This window comes from Struthio camelus, chromosome 17 (genome assembly GCF_040807025.1).
Source record: "Struthio camelus isolate bStrCam1 chromosome 17, bStrCam1.hap1, whole genome shotgun sequence".
In the NCBI taxonomy this organism is placed as follows: Eukaryota; Metazoa; Chordata; class Aves; order Struthioniformes; family Struthionidae; genus Struthio; species Struthio camelus.
Window position 1 is genome coordinate 15,056,301 of NC_090958.1, and position 12,722 is coordinate 15,069,022.

At 40.6% G+C, this 12,722-nt stretch overlaps 1 protein-coding gene across 1 annotated transcript in view; it reads right to left on the reverse strand.

Annotated features, from left to right (window-relative positions):
• The window catches only part of TMEM132C (transmembrane protein 132C), a 224,707-nt gene that overhangs the window by 18,525 nt on the left and 193,460 nt on the right, over positions 1–12,722 (reverse strand). The gene's annotated exons all lie outside the window — the stretch shown is intronic.

The following is a 12,722-nucleotide window of genomic DNA, read 5'->3' on the forward strand; positions in this document are numbered from 1 at the left end:
TTTATTACCTTACTGAGTACTAGTGATAAAATCACTCCCGAATATATAAATCATTAAGAGGGATGCAGATAGCATGAAGTGACTCCATGTGATAAAGTCATTGTCATATCTATTCCTAAAGGTGTCATAAATGTCTGGGGAAATCCTGTGGCACATTAATCATACATTAAGTGGCTAGCAATGGGAGCTGTTACTTTACTAAATGAGTTGGTATGTCTGCAGAAATTAACAGTAAACCCAGCAGATCTCTTCGATTCCTAGTTCTGCTCCTATCCCTTCAGAATCCTATTTCATCATCCGTAACAAGTATCATTAGCAGTGGCAACGTCTCCCACCTGAATATCTATTTATACTATCATCTGCTCCCTTTAAACCCCACTCCCCCTTTCCAATACCATTTTATTCCAGTGAGGTTTAGCAGCTGGAAATGAATGCTCGTGTCCCCAGGCTAATCAAACAGATGGGTGCCCTCTGTGACCACAGATACAGGAGCTAAACTGTTCCCCGTCAGATATCCACACCCTATTTGTATCCTCCGTCAGGACTAGGCACTGCTTGCATTCTGGTAGAATATGTGATGGTGAGATTGCAAGAGGAAACTTCTGAGAACACTGCACAAACACTTCTATGACACGTTCCCTGAAGAGGCTTATGCTGCAATGGGGTTGTGTTCACTGAAAACAGTATTACATGCTACAATATCAGACCCACCTGCTTGTTTAGGCTTCTGCCTCACACCATCTAAGGCAAGTTAAACAGCGTGAAGGTGGTGGAAATCTCCTCATTTTATAAATACGAATGGCATGCCCTCTTTTTACATGTGCTACTCGAATGGTAATACTGAAAAGGGCTTAGGTCACATTAGGCTGTTTCAGAATGACTACTTGTCTCATACAAAAGTCCTATGCAGCAGAGATGCACAATACAATAGATAATATAATACAATGATTCAGAAGCCTGTCCTAGGTGGGCTGCAGTGCCATTGCATCGGCTTCACCATGGGAGAGGACAGCATCATGGAAGTGCTTCTCATGAAAACAACTCAAACAGCACATGCAAGCAAGAGTTAACTAGTCAGGGGCTAGCGTTGACTTCCTGGTCTAGGAGTTATTTCTGCCTAGAGCTGTGTACAGCTATCAGGACGTATTTGGGGGCATTCAGTCCTCTTATTTTCACTGCTGGTATATAATGCAAGCCTGCTGCTTAGCTGCTGTTTGATGGAAATAGGAATGTCCCGTGGATGACTTTTCTCTCCAGATACTGAATTCATAGATGCATAAAGAAATTCACACCTAAACAATATACCATGAGTAAATGTTACCTGTGGCACATCGCCCTCAGTGCAGGGCTGGGTACAAGTCCTGGCTCGCAGGTACTCTAATCTCTGTCCTCCTCTGTGATCTCGGGAAAGTCATTTCAACTCTATCCCTTTCCCCCCACCCGGTGTGAGTATCACTTAGCTCAGGGAGCCTTGGCTAATGAGAGTCAGAGAGCGGCACTGAACCTGGAGTGCAGACCATCTTCTAGAGCAAAACAGGAAGCAAGTTGGTGTGCCTGGGGGAGAAGGCCCTGTCTCTGGGACATCTGAAAAGCAGCTTCAGATACGGCTCTTCTCTTCTTAGCCGATCTTCCTTTGTGCAGAAGCTTTTGGGAGACTTGTCAGTATGATCTAATCTAACTCTGCTTGGAGCAGCAAACATTCCCATTCTGACACCGGCTCCATCCTGTTCATTTCTGCAGTTGCTCCCAAAGGCAAATGAATGAACCTTTCTGAGGCAGTTAATTGTCTGAGTTTCTTATTCATCCACATACTGAAACAGAAAAAGAATTCTGGTAACATATTCAGATTCAGATTGACCAGGTTTGGCCTAGGTGTATGATTTAGTATTATCTAAAGCCCAACATTGTCAGTAATAGAACAAATGCGACTGTCAGGGAAAAAATACAACAACAATAATAATAGCAAAACTGCAATTCCTAAATGGTTCTGGGCTGAGATCCAATCTCCAACTTTATTTATAAAGCTGCTATATGCCATCATGGATATGCAACAAACAAATGGCTAAACAAATATATCCAGCATCCTAAGGAAGTGGCTGCTGGAGCTACCAGGCAGCCCTTAAAATTGCTACAGGTTAATATTTATTACCGGACATGCATCAACCACAGTGGCAGGTCTTTAGGACTTGCAATGAGGAAAACATTACTCTTTTCACCAAGTACAAGCATTGTTAATGTCCTTACACATGCTCTTTCTTCTGTTCCTTTATTTCTGATAAAGAGGCAGCACATGGAGAGTACAGTAGGACCAAAGCTTATATTGGATTGCATTACTGTATGCATTTTAGCTGTTGTACTTTCAGGTAGCTATTCTTCTTGAAGTAACATTGATTGCTTTTGACAAAGAAAGGCTACAGACTTCCCAGCTAGTGCTACACAGGGGCAAAAAGGGAGAAGGGAGCAATAACTCAGCATCCATTTCACAATGTGAATGTGCTCTCCATATGCACAGGATTAGGATACTCCTTCTCTAAAATATTCAATTAAAGCTATTCCATAGTCTGCAGCTTCTTGTAATCACTGCATCTCAGGTAAGCTTAGTTGTAGAAGGCTAAGCGCAATAACAGCAAGTGGGATCACTTCCCTTGTTTTTGTCTCATGTCGTATCACTTAAAAATATAAATAAAAAAGATTTCTCAGTCTCAGCGAACAAATTTCCATCTACTAATTCTGCTACAATTTACAGCATCAGAAGGCATGTGTAAGGTCTGATTTGCTAAGCAGACCCCCTCACAAAAAAAAAAAAAAAGAGAGAGGATTACATGACTGCATCACATAGTAACAGACCCTCTGAGCTCAGATCAACTCAGATGGAAATCACATCACAGTCATCTTGTTTTTGGAGGTTTTCAAAGCAGATGTAACACTATTTTGTTCTGTTCTTATATGGGGTTAAAAAAGGTGGGAACACAAGTCTGGTAGAGAGAACCGAAAACATGGAGGAAGAACGGTAGGGAGATTAAAAAGAGTAATAAATTAAATGGGAGCAAATTAGAACTGAAAATCCTTTAAATTAAAACAGTGTATTTGTCTAAATATTTTTGATCGATGACAGTATCTTTTTGTTTTTCACCAGTGTTTTAAAACACCCATGGGAAGGTTGCTGAACAATTCAACGACCACCTCTCATCTCAGAGTCTTGCCCACAATACGTTAAGGAAGTTTCTGATAGAGGCTGGAAGGCTGGAGATTTTGTGTGAACAGTGATACGTCTCTCCCCTCCTGTAGTATTTATGCTTTTACCATGAAAATAGTTCTGCTCTGAAACTGCTTTTTATCTTTGGCATCTGAAGAGGTGCGAGATGATGAAGAGAGAGCCTGCTTAGCCACCTCCTTTATGTGATTTTTTTTTCCACTCTGCATAGCAGATCGGCAAGAAGTTTTGCATTTTAAAGAGCTTTCTGATGCTTTCAGCAATTTCTTTCATTATTAAGCTGCATTCAGCTACTTTTCCCTTTTTTTTATTTTTCTAACTTCTCTCTAGATTAGAACTAAAATAAAACAGACGGCAAAAGACAGGGCTAAGCACAATTCCCAAGAGGTTTCTTCTTTTTCTTTCTCTTTTCTGCCATTATATTTTTGTGCCCCTTTGTAACAAAGGCCATTGCCTTTCCAAATGACTTGGATAGTTTCTCTCTGCCACAAATCACATTTTATTGAGCTGACAGAGCAAACTACTGTCTGGAAATCAAAAAAAAGAGTCATTCCTAAATCACAACCTATGGCACTAGATGACTTTGTGATATGGGGAGTGAATGCAGCTTTCCACCTGGTAATGAACAAATTAGTTACAGTGAATATTAAGGAGATTCCTAGCGAGGTTCCTGGACAACTGCAAAACCTCTGTCTCTTCCTTTACTTGCTACTTTGCAGATTAAGTTCGTGTTCCTACAGTGAGCTCTGCACTGCAGAAATGCAAGAAGAGAGAAGCCTATCACAGCACAAGCTGCCTGAAGTCACCATGAAGAATGGGACAACACACTGCCTTGGACTCTGCAGCCATAAAAGGGACTGCTGACACTTCCGTAACAGGGAGGAATAGGGTAACCCTGTTTGGTTGAGTTCAACTCCACTGCAGATTCCTGAGAAATCTTCATTCAATTACAGACAGGTGGAGGCAGATGCTTTACAAGACAAATTCCATGTCAAATATAAGTTAAGACCGTCTTTCAAAAGGTGGTGAACTCAAAACACCGTCTGCTCTGTTTCATATATGTAGTGGCCAGTAGTGGAATGAATGACGACTAGAAGACCTAAAAATTAATGAGTGTTACAGACTCTGTGAGTCTAGTCTAAGCTTGTTTAATCCCTTAGTAGTTTTTCACCTCTGGAGACTGATACCAGTCTCTACCAACAGGCCTCTGAAGGACAGTCATAAAGGACAACAAAAAGGGAAGCTTTTATTATGCCAATGAGCTTACGAATACTGCATATTTGTGAGTTATCAACCCCTTTTCTAGAAACAAGTTTGTGTGGCTTGGCCTTAATTAAACACCCTGAGGTTTAAAAGGTCTCGGAACTTTAAAACAGGACAGAAATGAAGAGATATGGTAATGGTAGATGTCCTGCTTGTATTCATTAGCCTAGTAGACCTGGAAAAACCTCCTGCAAATAAAGGCATACATACTTCAATACTCATGAGATAAATATTTTAGACTCTAGTTTTTGTCACCTGCTTCCCAGACTGCCTGGCTTCCATCACTTTAAAGTGAAAAAACCCAACACCGTGATGGAGAAATCAAAGGAAGATAATTATGGTAGGAAAGGAATTTGCTAAGTACACCAGTAGGATCTTAGCTGGCTATTGCTCAGTAAATGCAGGCAGGGAGACATAAATGATTAAAATTAACTTGTATTCTTAGAGATAAATTTTAAACGTGACTGGCATGAGCTGGGCCTGTGGGTGATGAGTACCTTGTTTGGATACATGTGTAAAGTAGAGGAACACTCAATTAGTGACCACTTTTATTACATTAGGCCAAAATTACTTGTCCTAAGGTCAGAGGTGGAATTGAGAATATAACTCAAGAGTTGTGATTTCTAGATCACTCCTTCAAAAGTGAGACTGCTCTACCTTATTTTCTATATTATCTCCCCTCTTCATCAAACTTGGCATGAAGACAGTAATTTCCTAATTCAGATCTAACTCTGGGTTCAGCACTTGGTTTGTGGAAAACTCTTTGATGTTCCACACTCCATTTGGAGATAGCACCAAGCTGTCAGCTTAGAATAATCCACAGAAAAATGTCTGGACTGCAACAGCAGGAATATCGCATGCCAGGAGAAAGACATATCAGTAGGTCCGCGTGATAGAGCCCCTAGGGTCCTTCATGTCTAGTATTCCTGACGTTGACTCTTCTCCTTTTGACTAATAGTTTTAACATGATAGATGAAAAGAAGTTTGCATTCCTGTAAAGAAGCCATACATCGCAGAGATTCTTCTCCTATTTCTGTCTCTACTACAATCTGTTTTTATTGTTGGAAGAACATATTTACACTTTGTGCGATGGCCTCATGTAGTGAAGAGACCACTGCTGCAATTTAGAATAATCCGCGTCTCTTAGCAAGACGCAGCACAGATGGAGTCCCTACTTCTGAATAAGTTTAACCCTGATGAGCTCTCTTCTTGAGGTCCGGAAAGGTCAGTTTTGTGATATACGGCTTTCAATCTTTCCTCTAAGACTTAGGCTCACATTCTCTTCACACTGTAATTTTGACACAACAAAAAGGATCGTAGAGTGTTCTTAAACAAATTAATCCTTTATTTAAGATAACAAGTTTTGCAGTTCTTGAGCAGTGGTTTTCTGATAAAGTTTCCTATCTGGCTGGAAAAGGTTCAGAATCTTATACTTTGGTCTGTAAACCTATTTACCCATTTCGGCTATGTGAATATAAGTGTTGCTCAAATATTCAAATGTTACATAAATGCTTAAGTATTTATGAAAGCACTTCTATGAACAAAAACCTTTTTCCAGTAGCTTTTACAGGAATATCAACTTCAGTGAAAAATGTTACAGGTTAATTAGTAAAGAACAGTGATGTTCAGCACTTTTCAAATATACGACTCTCGTAGTATTTTAGCTCAGTATCATCACTCTGACATAGCAGAAGGGCAATTGAAGCACATGAAGGTTAAGCTTTGTGAACAGTCATTTGTTCCATCATGAAATATAGGGCACCAGAATGACTTCTGTTGAATATACCGCTACTTTACATAATATCATATAGAGTATACTAGACAGCGGTAACCTTTCCACAACAATGTATTTTTGGACGTTCTTTTAAAATTTTGTAATATTCATGTCCTTCCTATAGACCTTCATAACATTCTTTCAAAAATATCATCTGTAGAAAGGATATTATTATCTACTAAATTCCAGAAGTTTTGAGAGAGACTAGCCCCTAGCTCTCTAGCCTTGGTTCCAATTCAATACTATGATTTTGTACATAAAGGAAGTCCTATGCTACATGCATGCTAGGTGATGGCAACTGCTTCCTAAGAAGGATTTGAATGCCTGGCTGCATAATCCTGAATAATCAATAAGCTACAACTGGAAAATGGAAGCTGTCTCAAGGCCTACGCTATTTATTTTTTCATGTTAAACCGCTTAAGTCTGGTAAGAGCTAAAGCTACAGACTTGAGCTGTTCCATGATCTCCGAAACGATATTTACAGACTTTGTGACACCGTTAGAGCAGCCTTGCAAAAGGAAGCATCCATTACAGAGCTGCTAATTGCTAGTGTGACTTAACTTGCCGGAGCCACCTTCCATTCCCACCAACTTCAGCTGGGCTGCACGCCGCGTCTCGGAAAGTGAGCCAAAAGCTTCTTGCACAGGCAGAGCATTAAAGGTAAATACAATAACGAAGGCTTAACACTGATGACTGTCATCTTAATAAGTGAAAGACTTGATTTTTCATGTTATAGTCAAGAATAATGCTTAAAGTTGTCTTTACTTAAGACCCACACAAAGAAAAATACCAACTTGTTTCTGGAAATAGTTGCGTGGAATAATTACTCCAATTCTGGAAACAGTGATATGGGAGCAGGGCAGGTATTACACGTTAATAACTGAATTAAGCCTCTTACATTCTGCCATTCTTAGAATTAACTTTCTGCAATTTTTGATGGATAAAAAGGCTTGAGTTTTAATGTTGCTTTGTGCTTGTAAACAGCTGCCACGTGCCAAATATGGCCTCAACCCCTTGCAATCAGTCCTCAGGCAAAATTCCTAGCAACTTGCACTAAATAACACAGGGATCAAGCCCTGAGGGCTGAAGAAGAGGAGAGCTCTGTAAAATCAGAGCCGTAGCAGTTTAGGAAGCAATCTGGAATTGCTCTGTTTAGAAGGGTCTGCATTTTTAGTATTAGCAGCCAGATTAGCAAAACTAACTAGAGAGCCCCCAAAGCTAGAGAGCATTTCTTAGGGAAAAGGCTGTACATTATCTAATCTCATTACAAAGATTTTGCTGGCAGCTTTGCAGAGCAGAAGCAGTACATTTAACTAACTGAATATCATTCACTGCGACAGAACTGAGAGAATAAAAGGGGCACAAAATGCCAGCTGAGACCGGAGGGCATCTATTTGCTCCCAAATGACCATCTTCTGAAGCTGAACCGCAGCTCCGCTGAGCCACAGGAGCTCTCTGCAGCTAGCATTATCACGTAAAACCAAATCTGTCTTGTTTTGTGCACTCTTGAGTCAAGTAATTTCTTAAAATAGGGAAGAGCAGAGAGTTTGGCTCTTACTCAGTAGGGATATGCCAGGCCATATACACAGCATCTGTCCAAATAGCTTACGTGGCAAAGTAGGATCACAGGATGAATGCAGTGACTTTTAATTTCTTTAAACTACACACTTTGGACAGTAGTTGCTGACTTGTAAACATCACATTCCTTGCTGTTTTCTAACTTAATATATATCTGCAATACAGAAATTCCCAAAGTGTGAATTTTAGCTACTAGGAGAAAAGGAAAAAAGGGTACTGTTGTTTCTTCCGACTTCGTATTGCTCTCAAAAAGTTTGGAGGAAACTGCTGCTAATGCTCCCATCAAGTCTACAGCTGTCACAAGTCTAATGTTATTTCTCCCATTTCCTTGCTTGGTCTTGATCTTGAAGCTCTGAAGTTGATTTTGAAGCACTTTCTGTGGGACTTCAGGCATCGTTATTGCCACACTGCTTTGGTGATGTACTGGTTTTCCATACTGACATTACTAACACAGCTGGCGAGCTGAGCGAAGGTACTAGATGACAGCCAAAGAAGTCTGCAAGGACACGGCTTAAATGTTTCTTAAGCTGCCCTTGAAATTTTGGCATATTATGTGATGGCAAGGTATTTACACCTTTCATTGCTGAATTTAAGTATCTCAGCCCATGTCAATTTTGAGTTTCTATTTCCACAGAGGCCAGCTGCTGGGGAGCAGTGCTATACATTCATGAGAGAACTTCCACACATTGCTGGCCTGTATGTCATATTTGCACCTGACAGAAGTGTGCAGTAAAACTTCATTTTTCTAAAGCTTTTCTGAAGTTGTTCTGCTCTGCTGATGTACATTGATTCCAGTAAATCACAGGACTATGAAAAGTATGGGGGATGGACTTTCTATTTGCAATTCTGTTCAGAATATAACATACCATATTAGATTTATTGGAAGAAAAGCCAAAAAAGTAACAGGGCTTCAGACCAGTAAAACAGTGGAATTTCCATGCTCTGACTGTTCTGTTGTGTTTTTAAAACTTCTCATTTTCACACAGATCACAGGAATACAAAGTATTAGAAAAGAGGAACTATCAGATAAACAAGGTGCTGGGTTTGGACTTGGGAAGAGACAAGGCTTCTGCTTTTGAGGGCTTCCAGGGCTATATGAGGATGCGGTGAGTCGGAAGCGTATTTATAGTTCATCAGCTACTGCACTCAGACTGCAGGGAAGTCGTTTGGGGTAGACCCTCTGGGAAGGTGTGCGCTGCAGAGCGCAGCACAGCACAGGGAGCCTGTGCTTGTCCCGTGCGTCCCCACAGCCCTGGGCGGACACCTGGGCACCAGGCCCCAAGGCAGCGGGGCTGCATTAGCTCTCAGGCAGCGTCACACTGACCCAGCACGCTGCTCCTGCTCCTGGAGCGAGCAGACGGTTTGCACACCTGCGAAGGAACGCACAGATCCGTCATGAGCAACAGCCCAACTTTTCTACACTCCTGCCAGAAAGTTAGATAATTTTTTTTTTTCTTAATATGAGAGCGCTGGTACAATTTAGACTGTGCTCTGGGATGAAGTACCTGAAAGAGGGATCCACCCTGCATGAGCTGCTGCCTGCATATTACTGTGGAGGAGGACTGGCACCAGCTGCTGTTGCTTAGATCGACCCCTTCACGCTTTCACTGAGTCCTGTAGGACTCCTGTAAAAGCATAAAAGAGAGATGAGCAAATACTACATTAAAGTGACTGCACAGAGTACGGCTGGTCTATTATTAGACCATATTAGACTCCTGGAAACCCTGTCTAGTGTAACCTTCCAATTCTCCCTTTGCTTTACAGGACTGAGTTAGGAATGAGACCTGTTTTAAGCAGTTTATCTACTTCCTTGTTATTTAGCATGTTCATCTCTATAACAGTTGCCACCTAGCTAACAAACTCCAAATAGAGTTTTATTTGACCTAAGTAAAAAATGAGCCATAAATCGTGTTATATTCACTGTACAAGCTTTTTATTGGAAGTTAGAGTTCTTCCTGGATCAAAATTGCTGGTAGGAACAACCAGTCCTTTCTAGTCAGTCCTCTGTTTTTATTTTCTCCTATAACCTGCACTAAAAACATAATGTGAAGCCTTAAATCCTCTGAGGCTTGAAGGCTTTGTAATAAAGCCCCATACACAGAAAATATGTGTCTGCTAAGATGCAGAAATGCAACGCCAGTTTGGATGCTTGCCCTGCCACACGCAGCAGGAGTCGGAAGGTCTGAGGGAAAACTGTAACGTGCTCATAATGCGCCAGGGTTTCTAATGGGCTGAAATCTTCCGAAACTCTGCTTCCCCTTGCAGTCATCATTTGCATGTCCCCATCTCACCATACCCTGGGTCCCGGCTTCGCTCTCTCTTGGCTGCAGGTCTGGAAAGTTCAAAGAGATCCAGGAGCAGCCGAGCCCATGCAGTGAGCATGGGGACTGGAGTAGCCTGAGCAGCAGAAGCTGGTGCTGCAGCAGGACATTATCCCCAGCCAGTCCATGAGCTTTATGGAGAAGGGGGTCCCCATTCAGGTCAATACATGTGCAGAGTGTGGGAACTAACTGTATCAGCCTTGCTTCCGTGTGTATAACTAGGCTTTCCTAGGTAAGGCTAACACAAGTGACAGGCAGGACATTTTCCCTGAGCTCCGGTGGCAGAAGTCTGCTTTTGAATCAGACTGGCAGAAGGTCTCGGCATCCAGGCTCTGTATTTCAGAGAGCAAGTGATCTTGCTGCCTCAATGTACGTGACTGATTCAAGTCAGAGTCATAAACTTTCTAGTTGTTGCCTAAACAATATGATGAAAGGCCATCTGTAAACACATACTCTTACTTTTGTTAAGAATCTTTGCTTTGGAATAACCATGGTACTACGACGAGACCTTAAGGAGCCTGAGGAACTGTTCTGATACCATTAAAACTTCAGGGGAGCTTTGCTGATGGCTTTAATGAGTGCAGGACTGAGGCTTAAGAGATCGATTCTTTATTAGCTGCCTGCAGCTCAGCCACTCAGCCTGGAACTGCATTCAACCTACTGGCAGAAAAATGCATAACTCAGCTTTTAATAAAAATGCCTATGGATGCTGCTAACTAGAGCTTCCTCTGCATATCAAAGGGAAAACAGCATTTCTAGTTTTAAAATATATATAAGTTTTGCAAATACTTGAAAGCAAGGCAGAGCACTGAAATTTCCTTGCAGTTATATAAAAAACCAAAGAGGTTGAAGTGTAGCTAATTGTTTAAGATTGGGAATATTAAGACAGTCGCCAGGTGTCTTCTAAATAACAGCTGATGGCTGTTTTTCATTAAAATGAAAAATAGGGTCTTGTGATATAGCTCCAGATATAACATTTTGAAAATAAGCTATTAAAATTAGTATACACCTGTTCATTGATCTCTGTCATCTTCTTTACTGGCAAACTGAGACTTTCCTGCATCATGTGCTATATAGCATCCAGACTGGCCTTTAATCTGAACAGATTCACAAATTAACAGCTGACTTTTCAACATAAGTTTGTTGTCTATTTAGTGAAAATTCATTTCATTTTATAAACTGTTTTCATCACAAATGGCAAAATCTCTGAAACACTTACGAATCCAATAGAATTATTTCATATGAGTAGGTTCACTGAAGTCAGCAGTATTCACAGTAAAGTTATTCATGTGTGTAAATAACTACTGGATTAGGCCTTCAGACAAGAACTGTAACCTTGACAGGTGCCTATAATTCCCATCACTATTGTTCTGAAAGCTTTGACACCAACAGTATTTCCAGTACTTGTCACTATTAAGCTAGAGCTGAACCATAAAAATCCCTTATCAGATTTTCAGCCACAAGCAGTTCAGTGTTGCTTTGATCTGGGATGTTGTTTCAATGTACGGTGATAAGAGAGGGACAGTGCCGTGACACTGTTCTGGATTTGAGCTCAAATCAGAAATTCCAAAAATTTTTCCAGTGGCCTTTACCTGTGTTTATGTCTCCCTCTGCTCACCGATCCCCCAGAAAACAAGAGCCTACGTTCATTAACAACTACTGAGGGTCATCTTTAAGGCAACATCTCTGTTTCTGTTCTTAGTGATGACCATAGCAGCTACATGTATGGAATAGTATTATTTGAACCCATGTTTTGATCTGAAAACATCTCCATGTTATTAATGCCATTTAAAAATGGAAAGAAACTAGTAAATAAGGTCTTCAGAACGTGATTCAGGATAACTGATAACTACAGGATAACTACATTGAGATTATTTCCCATTTTTTAAATTTACCAATTATAAATAATATAAACAAATATGAGAATAAATACCATGTATATGGCATCCCTTCATGTAGCAATGGCATAAAAGCTAGAATGACAAAATCCAAACCCCAAATACTTATAGTAGCTTCTGAAATACACATAGACAGAAGATTTTTGAACTCCGATTACTTCCATGGAAAAACTATCTACAACTTTTTAAGCATCACCAAGCAACACCAAGACTTTGCAATCTGGAAATATCCTAAGGCTTTACCAGTCTCTGAAACTCCGCTCCTCTCCACAGCATGAAACTACAGTTGTTTTAGCAGCCTGATGGCCAAGGAACCTGGAGCCACGTGTGCGCTTGAGCAAACTGCACCAAAGCAGCTACAATCCAGTTGAATTTCCAGGAAATGAGAAGGTGTCTAGGTAAGGAACTACAATTACTATTAATGGATCCAGATATATAGATCCTATTGGTAAATTCCAGCTTAGCACAGTTGAATTTGGCTGTTACTTGTTTTTTACTGCCATAATACACTTTTTTGTCCACTTCTAAAAGGTTGGATCATTGTGTGAAGGTCTAGAGCATTCAAAGACTTTTAAAGTTCATGAAATCAACTGTAAATCTGGAAGTAAAGGAGTAGAATGCTTTTAGGAGCTGAAACTAAGAGTTATTAAAAAAGTGAAAGGAATTGTAGTCAG